We start from the raw sequence: 12,275 nt of genomic DNA, 5'->3' as shown, positions 1-12,275 counted from the left end.
AAAATAACGAAATCCCCAACTCTCTCCGGGGTCCTTGAGTTGCGTAGAATTTCTAGGATTAAGCCAAAGTGCAATAAAATATGATATGCAATGATGATCTAATGTATAACATTCCAAATTGAAAATTTGGGTTGTTACACTCATGGAGATGGGAACCTCCTCAAACCCTCAATGCTTGTTATGTGAAAGATATTATGCACTACTTTGATAATCCTGAGAAAACCCCGTTCAACACTATAATGGGAGTAACGTTGGATCAACATGAATACTTTAGGGATTATCGCTTGATTCATAAAGGGAAATTGTTATGGGATCAAATTCATATGTTGCATTGGTATGCTCAGGAGCTATGCTTGAGATATGATTATACTTGTTGCTCTAGGATGAATGCTCCACATCATCCCTTTTAATGCAAATTTAATGATAATGAAACCTTGGCTTCTTATGCTAATGGTATATATGATTACTATGATGTGGAATGAATAGAAGAATTTGTTGCTTTTAAGGGTTCTTATGAAATTGAATCTTTGTTTGATAAGTTTGAAGATTTTGATGATTCAATTTATAGACCTGAAAATTTTGCTATCCTTAAATATTTCCATGATAATTATAAATTCAATTACGATATTGATGTATTTATGGAGAGAATGTCTGCTGCCTTGGAAGAGATTAACATTTTGCAGGAGTCTGTGGAAGAAGAAATTGATGAAACTGTGAGCTCATTGGATGAAAAAGATGACGAGGAGAGCGAAGAACAAAAGGACGAAGAGCGGATTGATCGCCCGTGCCCACCTTATAATAGGAGTAACTCTTCAACTCATACATTGTTTAATGTCCCTCGTTCTTACCGAAGGATAAATGCTATGATAATTGTTCTGATCCCGTTGATTCTTTTGAAATATTCCTTTTTGATGAACTTGATACTTGCTATGCTTGTGGCCAAGATGCCAATTTGAATTATGCTTATAGAGATGAACTTGCTATAGTCCCATATGTTAAGAATGAAATTGTTGCTATTGCACCCACAGATGATAGTCCTATTATCTTTTTGAATTCTCCAAACTACACTATATCGGAGAAGTTTGCTCTTATTAAGGATTACATTGATCGGTTGAATTTTACTGTTGCACATGATAATTTTGATGAATATAATATGCATGTGCTTGCTGCTCCTACTTGAAATTATTATGAGAGAGGAACTACATCTCCGCCTCTCTATGCAACATGATAGAATTGCAAGAAACTGCTTATGCTATGTATTGGCCTTTACTTAATGTGCATGAATTGTTCTTCTATGATATGCCGATGCATAGGAAGAGAGTTAGACTTCATCATTGCTTGATATATGTTGCTTTGTGCTCACTACTAAATGCCAAATCATTGCTAATTAAAATTGGCTTTGATATACCTTGGGATCCGGGTGGATCCATTACTTGAGCACCTTATGCCTAGCTTAATGGCTTTAAAGAAAGCGCCGACAGAGATACAAGCCGGAATTTTTAGAGAGTCATTTATTTATGTTGAGTGCTTTTATATAGTTTAAAAAAATATAGTGGGGAACTTAAAACTTCACAAAAAGAAAAGTGAAAGTGAGAAGGACGAGCACCGTGGAAGCGGGAGCATGCCTTGAACTTTGTTCATGCCCATGGAAACTTTGTGAATCTCAATTACAGAAACTTTTCAACAAAAATAATTATCCCCTAGTACAAATCCATTGTATTTTATCGTCTGGTAAGATTTGCCTTTGGGATGGGTAGATTGCTTGTTGGTATGTGTGGTGAAGGAACAGAAACTTTGTCTGTAGCGCGTGAATTTTCATTTTTTACTGGAATGTCAAAAGGTTATGAAACTTTTTTCAAACTATTTCTAAACAAATTTTTTATTTCATCCTAATGTTTCAGATTTTTTGGAGTAACAAAAGTATGGTAGATGTTCAGATTTCTACAGACTGTCCTGTTTAAGACAGATTTTGTTTTTGATGTATTGTTTTGCTTGTTTTGATGAAACTATCGATTCTATCGGTGGTATAAGCCATGGAAAAGTTATATTACAGTAGCCAAAATGCAAAAACAAAATATGAATTGGTTTTCAACAATACTTAGAGTAGTGATTTGCTTTATTATACAAACGGATCTTACCGAGCTTTCTGTTGAGTTTTGTGTGGATGAAGTGATCAAAGGTCGAGGAGGTCTCTATATGCGGAGAAGGAGGAGAGGCAAGAGCTCAATCTTGGGGATGCCCAAGGCACAACAAGTAAATATTCAAGGAGACTCAAGAGTCTAAGCTTGGGAATTCCAAGGAAGGCATCCCATCTTTCTTCAACAAGTATCAGTATGTTTTCGTCTTTGTTTCGTTCATGTGATATGTGCAAATATTGGAGCCTCCTTTGTGTTTATTTTTAACTTTTTTTTATGCACCATGCTGGTATGAGATAGTCAATGGTTGATTTATAGAATGCTCATTGCACTTCACTTATATCTTTTGAGTATGGCTTTATAGAATGCTTCATGTGCTTCACTTATATCATTTGAAGTTTGGATTGCCTGTTTCTCTTCACATAGAAAATCGTTATTCGAAGAATGCTCTTTTGCTTCACTTATATTTATTAGAGCATGGTATTTTGTAGAAAGAATTAAACTCTCATTCTTCACTTATATCCATTTAGAGAGTCAACGGGAATTGGTCAATTGCATGGTTAGTCACGAAATCCTACATAAAACTTATGGATCACTAAATATGGTATGTTTGATTCCTTGCAATAGTTTTGCGATATAGAGATGATAATATGTGGGACGTATTAGTAAACGGTTGTGGTTAGTAATAATATGGGTGTGAAGGTTTGTGATTCCTGAAGCATGCACGTATAGTCTCTCGTTATGCTATGAAGTTGGAGCTTGATTTATTATTGATTGTCTTCCTTATGAGTGGCGGTCGGGGACGAGCGATGGTCTTTTCCTACCAATCTATCCCCCTAGGGGCATGCGTAGTAGTACTTCGCTTAAAGGGCTAATAAACATTTGCAATAAGTATATGAGTTCTTTATTACTAATGTGAGTCCATGGATTATACGCACTCTTACCTTTCCGCAATTTGCTAGCCTCTACGGTACCGTGCATTGCCCTTTCTCACCTTGTGACGTGGTGCAAACTTCACTGGTGCATCCAAACCCCGTGATATGATACGCTCTATCACACATAAGCCTTATTATATCTTCCTCAAAACAGCCACCATACTTACCTATTATGGCCTTTCCATAGCCACTCCGAGATATATTGCCATGCAACTTCCACCGCTTCCATTTTTGATTACTTGAGCATTCATTGTCATATTGCTTTGCATGATCATATAGCTGACATAGTAGTTGTGGCTCAGCCATCGTGCATCATTTTTTATACATGTTACGCTAGATCATTGCACATCCTGGTACACTGCCAGAGGCATTCATATGGAGTCATATTTTGTTCTTGGTATCGAGTTGTAGTTTTTATTTCTTTTGAGTTATAAGTAAATAGAAGTGTGATGATCATCATTATTCATTATTAGAGCATGTCCCAGTGAGGAAAGGATGATGGAGACTATGATTCCCCACAAAGCGGGATGAGACTCCCGACAATGAGAGAAGAAAAAAAAAGAAAAAAAGAAAAGGAAAAAAGGAAAAAAAAGAGAAGGGGCATTGTTACTATCTTTTACCACACTCTTGCTTCAAAGTAGCACCATGTTTTTCATGTAGAGAGTCTCCTATGTAGTCACTTTCATACACTAGTGGGAATTTTTCATTATAGAACTTGGCTTGTATATTCCTATGATGGGCTTCCTCAAATGCCTGAGGTCTTCATGAGCAAGCAAGTTGGATGCACACCCACTTGTTTCCATATTGAGCTTTCATAGACTTATAGCTCTTAGTGCATCCGTTGCATGGCAATCCCTACTCCTCGCGTTGATATCAATTGATGGGCACCTCCATAGCCCGTTGGTTAGCCGCGTCGATGTGAGACTTTCTTATTTTTTTTGTCTTCTCTATATTTACCCCTATCATCATACTCTATTCCACCCGTAGTGCTATATCCATGGATCGCGCTCATGTATTGCATGAGGGTTGAAGAAGCTGAAGCGCGTTAAAAAGTATGAACCAATTGCTTAGCTTGTCATCAGGGTTGTGCATGATTAATACTTTGTGTTAAGAAGACAGAGCATGACAAGACTATATGATTTTGCTTTTTAGCGTTCATATTTTGAAAGACATGATTGTTTGTTGGGATGCCTGAGTATTGGTGTCTTTATGTCAAATTATAGAATATTCCTCTGAGTCACTTGTGTCTTAATATTCATGCCATGACTAGACATATGATCAAGTTTATGCTAGGTAGCATTCCACATCAAAAATTATCTTTTTTATCATTTACCTACTCGAGGACGAGCAGGAATTAAGCTTGGGGATGCTGATACGTCTCCGTCGTATCTATAATTTTTGATTGTTTCATGCCAATATTATACAACTTTTATAAAATTTTGGCAACATTTTATATGATTTATTTGGACTAACATATTAATCCAGTGCCCAGTGCCAGTTCCTGTTTGTTGCATGTTTTTTGTTTCGTGGAAAATCCATATCAAATGAAGTCCAAATGCGATAAAAATTTACGAAGAACTATTTTGGAATATATGTGATTTTTGGGACTTGGAATCAATGCTAATGGAGGCCCACGGCCTCCACAACCCACCAGGTCGTGACAGGCACCCCCTGGCGCGCCCAGGTGTCTTGTACCACCCCGTAAGGCAGTTGAGGCCCTTCTTCTGGCACAAGAAAGATAATTTATGGAAACAATCGTGTAAATTTTTTAGCGCAATCGGAGTTACGGATCTCCGGGAATTTAAGAAACCGTGAAGGGCCAGATCTGGGGAACGCGAAATAGAAGAGAACAGAGAGGGAGATCCAATATCGGAAGGGATCCCACCCCTTCGCCGCCATGGAGACCATGGACCAGAGGGGGAACTCCTCCTCCCATCTAGGTGGGAGTCCAAGGAAGAATAATAAGGAGGGGGCTCTCTCCCTCTCTCTCCCGATGGCGCCGGAGTGCCGCCGGGGCAAGAATCGTGATGACGATCTACATCAACAATCTTGCTACCATCAACACCAACTCTCTCCCCCTCTATGTAGCGGGGTAACACCCCTTCTCTCCACTGTAATCAACATGGTTCTCAACTCCATATATTATTTCCCAATGATATTTGGCTATCCTATGATGTTTGAGTAGATCCGTTTTGTCCTATGGGTTAATCGTGATCTTGGTTGGTATGATTGTATATTTTATTTATGGTGTTGTTCTACGGTGCCCTCCGTCTCATGCAAACGTGAGGGCCCCTCGTTGTAGGGTGTTCCAATACGTTCATGATTCGCTTATGGTGGGTTGCGAGAGTGACAGAAGCTTAAACCCGAGTAGGTGGGTTGTTGCGTATGGGATAAAGAGGACTTGATACTTAATGCTATGGTTGGGTTTCACGACCTTAAAGATCTTTAGTAGTTGCGGATGCTTGCTAGGGGTCCAATCATAAGTGCATATGATCCAAGTAGAGAAAGTATGTTAGCTCATGCCTCTCTGAAAGGATCGAGAAGAGGTGTCTAGAGGGGGGTGATTAGGCACTCAATAAAAAAGTTGATAGTTTTTAAGTTTTTCAAGTTTGGGTGGAGTTTAATCACAAGTTTAACCATTCACAATACATATCAAGCATGCATGCAAAGAGTATATGAGCAGCGGAAAGTAAAGCATGCAACTTGCAAGAAAGTAAAGGGATAGGATTGGAGTATGCAAACGAAAGTGGAGACACGGATGTTTTTGTCGTGGTTCCGTTAGGTGGTGTTATCGTACATCCACGTTGTTGGAGACTTCAACCCACGAAGGGTAACGGCTGCGCGAGTCCATGGAGGGCTCCACCCACGAAGGGTCCACGAAGAAGCAACCTTGTCTATCCCACCATGGCCATCACCCACGAAGGACTTGCCTCACTAGGGTAGATCTTAACGAATTAGGCGATCTCCTTGCCCTTACAAACTCCTTGGTTCACTCCACAGTCTTGTTGGAGGCTCCCAAGTGACACCTAACCAATCTAGGAGACACCACTCTCCAAAAGGTAATAAATGGTGTGTTGATGATGAACTCCTTGCTCTTGTGCTTCAAATGATAGTCTCCCCAACTCTCAACTCACTCTCATAGGATCGGATTTGGTGGAAAGATGGTTTGAGTGGAAAGCAACTTAGGGAAGGATAGATATCAAGATTCATATGGTTGGAATGGAATGTCTTGGTCTCAACACATGAGTAGGTGGCTCTCTCTCAGAAAATGAGTAGTGGAAGTTTAGGCACGGTCTGATGGCTTCCCTCATGAATGAGGAGAGGGTGGAGGGGTATATATAGCCTCCACACAAAATCTAACCATTACACATATTATACCAAACTCGGTGGGACCGAATCAGAAAACTCGTTCGGACCGATTTAGTGCATATGTGACCGTTAGGCAATTTCGGTGGGACCGACATTTCATCTCGGTGGGACCGATATCATTAGGGTTAGGGCATAACGTAATCTCGGTTGGACCGATTACTCAAACTCGGTTGGACCAACTTTGGTAATAAGCTAACCTGAGAGTTGGTCAGGCAAACTCAGTGGGACCGATTCACTCGTCTCGGTGGGACCGAAGCGTTACAAAAAGGAAACAGAGAGTTTGCATTGCAGACTCAGTGGGACTGATCGCTTATCTCGGTTAGACTAAAACGTTACAAAGGGAAACAGAGAGTTTGCAACCCCATCTCGGTGAGATCGAGATCCCTATCGGTGAGATTGAAAAGACTAGGATTTCTGGCAGTGGCTATGTCAAATGAAATTGGGGGCGCCGGATGGATCAAATCGGTTGGGCCGAGTTTGACTTTTGGTTTGGGACATATGTGGATATGAGAAAGTGGCCGAGGGCTTTGGAGCATATCACTAAGCATTTTGAGCAAGCAAGCCATTAAGCGACACCTCATCCCCTTTTAATAGTATTGGCTTTCCTATGGACTCAATGTGATCTTGGATCACTGAAAATAGAAAATGTAGAGTCCTGAGCTTTGAGCTTGAGCCAATCCTTTGTCGTTAGCATCTTGAAGGGGTTCCACATCCTCTTATCCATGCGACTCCACTGTTGGACTTACCTGAAATGTACTAGATGAAAGTATTAGTCCAACAAGAGATATGTTGACATTAATTACCAAAATCACCCAGGGAGCACTTGTGCTTTCAATCTCCCCCTTTTTGGTAATTGATGACAACATACATCAAAGCTTTAGATAAAGATATAGAGAAAGGCAAGTAAAGCTTTGGAAGGACATGTAACATGCATAGGCTCCCCCTACATGTATGCAATCATGTAAATATGGAACATAAGATCATGTGAGAGCATAATCATGACAGAGCAAGCAATGAGTTACATGTATCTTGGCTATATGCATCAGAGCAAATGGTGTGAACATGGGAAATGTACCTTTATGCTCATGAGTCCTTCTTGCAAACAATATGTACATCAGCAAGAGATCCTCATGTACATGAGTGTGATGCATATACTTACCTTGTGGTCTTGAACTGGCCTTGGAAGAGATGAACCTGAGTAAGCAAGGTTAGACAACACAAAAACATCTACTAAGCAAAGCAGGAACAGTAAACCACAAGAGTACCAAGATTGGGATGACATGTATAGAGTGAGTACTAGGTACTCCAATTGAGTGTAGACATCTCCCCAAAGGTAAATATATGCAAGGAATTCGAAGATTTCCTTCCCTTAGATGTCTTGCTCCCCCTGAATATTATAATGGATATTGGGAGAAGATAGGGAATAGAAAATCAGAGCAAAGATAAACTATATGAACATGTCTTCCCCTCTAAAGACATGTAACATCTCTCCTCTTTGAATACCAAGCAACTGAGGTCTTTCTTTTGAAAAGAAAAGGAGTGTCTCTCTCCCTCTATTGCTCTCCCTCCCTGTTGGAGTGATTTAGCTTTGATGTGAACTCTCTCTCCCCCTTTGACATCAATTTCCAAGAAGGGTCTTCTGGAATGTGAGTCAAAATAGGTTTGGTCCTTGAGTCACTGAGCAAAGCTACACATGGAATATGATGCTGATAGAGGATAAGAATCATCGAGTGGAGCTGGAACAAAATGTGCAGAATGCAAATGATAGAGTGAGTTCGTAGTGTTGAAGTCAGCTAAACCGAGTTAGTTCCTTCGGTGGCACCGAAAAATTTCGGTTTGACCGAAAGAGGAGTCGGTTTGTCTGAATTCATTTCAGAGAAAGTGCACTAGTCAGCTGAGCTCACTACGCAAGTAAAATCTCATAAGGATTTTCAGGGAATTATCTAAAGGATTTGTAATGAATTAGATGCAGAGAAATGCAGAGCAGAAACAAAAGAAAATAAGTCTAGATGAAGTTTTTTTGAAAGGAGAACAGTTATGCATGAGACAAAATGCAATTACAAGGAGAAATACTAGAGAACTTCATCTAGAGTTGGTCGGCGACAAAGTCACCTATGTTAGAGTATATTGACTTAGGAGTCAAGTGAGGACACTTGATCATAGGTCATACTCATCGTTTAAGCTCAAAATGGGGTTGCCATTTTTTGTTTAAGCATCTTGATATATTCTTATCTTGTTGAGTTGCTTTGACCCATGTCTTGGGGTAAAGCTTATCTAAGATGGAATAACATACCTTGGGTGGTGGTGTTGAACTTGATCATGTAGTTGAACTTGTGTGGGATGCTCAATGTTGATGTAGTTCATTTGGAGCACCACTTGTAATTGGAGTTCATCTACCTACATGGATTGGATTTGCAAGGAAAAAGCACTTGTATATCCAAAATGACAATCATGAAATTTGATAGAGGAATTTTTCAAAGGATATATTTGAGGGGTTTCTAGCTTCCTTGTCTTCAACTACCGTGAATTGGAGACTTGGTGATGTAGAGATCGCTCAAGATGTGAATGAGTTGCAATCTCATAGATTTGGATCCATCCAAGTACCTACATGGATTAGATGACATGCAAGGGTGCAAAAATATCCAAGATATGTGATTATCATCATAAGAGAAATATCAAGGATAAGTCATAGGCTCATGTCTTGCATGTATCCCAATGGAATTCCTACTCCAAGTTTGAGGCATCAATGATGTTCAATTATCCTCTCAACCTGTAAAACACTTTCCCATCAAGTGGTTTAGTGAATATATCCGCCAATTGCTTGTCGGTGCGTACATTCTTAAGGTTAATATCACCCTTAGCAACATGATCTCAAATGAAATGATGACGAACTTCAATGTGCTTAGCTCGAGAGTGTTGCACGGGATTGTGAGCAATCTTAATAGCACTTTCGTTGTCACAAAGCAAAGGAACATGTTTCACATGTATCCCATTATCTTTAAGAGTTAGGGTCATCCAAAGTAATTGAGCGCAACATGAACCGGCGGCGACGTATTCCGCTTTGGCGGTGGATAAGGATACTGAGTTTTGTTTCTTGGAGGACCAAGACACAAGAGATCTACCAAGAAATTGACAAGTACCCGAAGTGGACTTTCTATAAACCTTGTCTCCGGCATAATCCAAATCGGAGTAGCCAACTAGATTAAAAGAGGCCCTCTTTGGATACCAAATGCCAAAGTTGGGTGTATGAATTAAGTATCTCACTATCCTTTTCACGGCCTTAAGATGACATTCTTTAGGGGCCGCTTGATATCGTGCACACATGCACACACCTAGCATGATGTCGGGACGAGAGGCACATAGATACAATAATGAACCAATCATAGAGCGATAAACCTTTTGATCAACGGGTTCACCATCTTTGGTCAAGTCAAGATGTCCACTAGTGGGCATGGGTGTACTCATACCTTTGCATTCTTGCATATTGAACTTCTTGAACAAGTCTTTGGTGTACTTCGTTTGAGAGACACAGGTGCCTTATTTAGTTTGCTTAATTTTCAAACCAAGAAAGAACTTGAGTTCACTCATCATAGACATCTCAAACTTCTCCGACATAAGCTTCCCAAACTTCTCGCTAAAATGAGGGTTAGTTGATCCAAATATAATATCATCAACATAAATTTGGCACACAAATAATTCTCCATTAACCCTTTTAGTGAAAAGAGTAGAAACAACTTTTCCAATCTCAAAGCCTTTTTCAATAAGGAACTTGGTCAAGCATTTATACCATGCTCTAGGAGCTTGTTTAAGACCATAAAGAGCTTTGTGAAGCTTGTAAACATGATTGGGTTTCTTAGGATTAACAAAGCCGGGAGGTTGCTTAACATAAAGTTCCTCCTAAATTTCATCATTTAGAAAAGCACTCTTAATGTCCATTTGGTATAAAGTGATATCATGGTGATTAGCATAGGCAAGTAAGATGCGAATGGACTCAAGTCTAGTAACGGGGGCATATGTCTCACCATAGTCCATACCTTTGACTTGAGTGTAGCCTTGGGCGACGAGACATGCTTTGTTGTGAACTACTTGTCCATCTTCATCTTGCTTGTTCCGAAACACCCATTTGGCACCGATTGTGGTTGTTGTCGGGCTTCTCGACCAATGTCCATAGTTGGTTTCTCTCATAGTTGTGTAGTTCTTCGTGCATGGCATTTATCCAATCCGGATCTTCCAATGCTTCTTCAACCTTCATAGGTTCAATTCTAGAGATGAATGAATAATTTTCACAAAAGTTAGCCAAACGAGATTTTGAGCGAGTGATTCTCCCGGTTTGGATATCTTTATAGATTTGCTCGACGGGATGATCTCTAGAAACTCTTGCTCGAACTCGTGAGAGCTTTTGCTTTGATCGGGATGGAAGATCTTCTTCATCATCTCATTCTTCTTCTTGGCCTTCATCGTTGTTGACGTTGTCGTTCTCTTGTCGTGGTGGAGAAGGAGGTTGATGAGGTTCATCTTGGTGTACTTCCTCGTTTTCTTCATCTTGGTGTGTCCCACTTGTGGATGCCTCCATTTCACCTCTTGGTTCACCTTGTCGTGAGGTAGAAGCTTCCACTTGGACGGACGAGGTGCTCTCCTTTACCTTCGTTGGATGAACCTTGACAATAGACAAGTCTTGGATTGCTTCCGAAGGATCTTTATCTCCTACATCAATTGGCAATTGCTCTACTTGCGAGCCGTTAGATTCATCAAACTTCACATCTACCATTTCTTCAACCTTTCGGGTGAAATTTTTGTAGACATGATAAGTGTGAGAGTATGAGCTGTAACCAAGTAGGAATCCCATGAGATTTAGGAGTAAATTTAGAACGACGATGCTTATCAAGAATGTAGCACTTTGAGCCGAATAATCGAAAGTATCCAACTTGGGGTTTGTTACCGGTGAGGAGCTCATATGCCGTCTTGCCAAGTAGCTTGTGAAGATACAAGCGATTTGTTGCATGACAAGCTATCTTAACCGCTTCCGCCCAAAAGTGCTTCGGCGTCTTGTACTCATCAAGCATCATTCTCGCCATTTCGATGAGCGTCCGGTTCTTCCTCTCAACAACTCCATTTTGTTGAGGTGTATACGTAGCCGAGAACTCATGTGAAATCTCTTCTTCGTCAAGAAAGGTGTCCACATTAGCGTTCTTGAACTCCGTTCCGTTGTCGCTGTGAACCTTCTTGATCTTCACTTGAAACTTATTTTGGGCCTTCCTAGTGAAGTTTTTGAAGATATTTTAGACCTACAATTTATCATCGAGAAAGAACACCCACGTAAATCTTGAAAATCATCAACTATAACTAGACCAAAAGAATTTCCACCGAGACTTTTGTAAGCGTTGGGACCGAAAAGATCCATGTGAAGTAGCTTGAGCGGCCTCCTTATGGTCATGATATTCTTCATGGGATGCCTTCCTCCAACCTGTTTACCTGCTTGACAAGCGCTGCAAAGTCTATCCTTATCAAATATGACATCTTTGATACCAAGGATATGATCACCTTTAATAAGATTGTCAAGGTTTCGCATGCCCACATGACCTAACCATCTATGCCACAACCAACCATTAGAGGATTTAGAGATTAAGCAAGTTCTAGGTTGAGCCTTTTTAGTGAAATCAACAATGTATAGATCACCTTTGCGTATACCAGTAAAGACCATTTTATGATTATATCTATGAAACACTTGGCAATCTACATCGGTTAATAGGACATTGAAACCAAAGTCAGCTAGTCTAGAAACTGAAAGCAGATTATAGCCAAGAGATTCAACGAGCATGACATTTTGTATGGAGCT

This window comes from Triticum aestivum, chromosome 1B (assembly GCF_018294505.1).
Source record: "Triticum aestivum cultivar Chinese Spring chromosome 1B, IWGSC CS RefSeq v2.1, whole genome shotgun sequence".
Taxonomy (NCBI): Eukaryota; Viridiplantae; Streptophyta; class Magnoliopsida; order Poales; family Poaceae; genus Triticum; species Triticum aestivum.
This window is presented reverse-complemented; position numbering follows the sequence as displayed.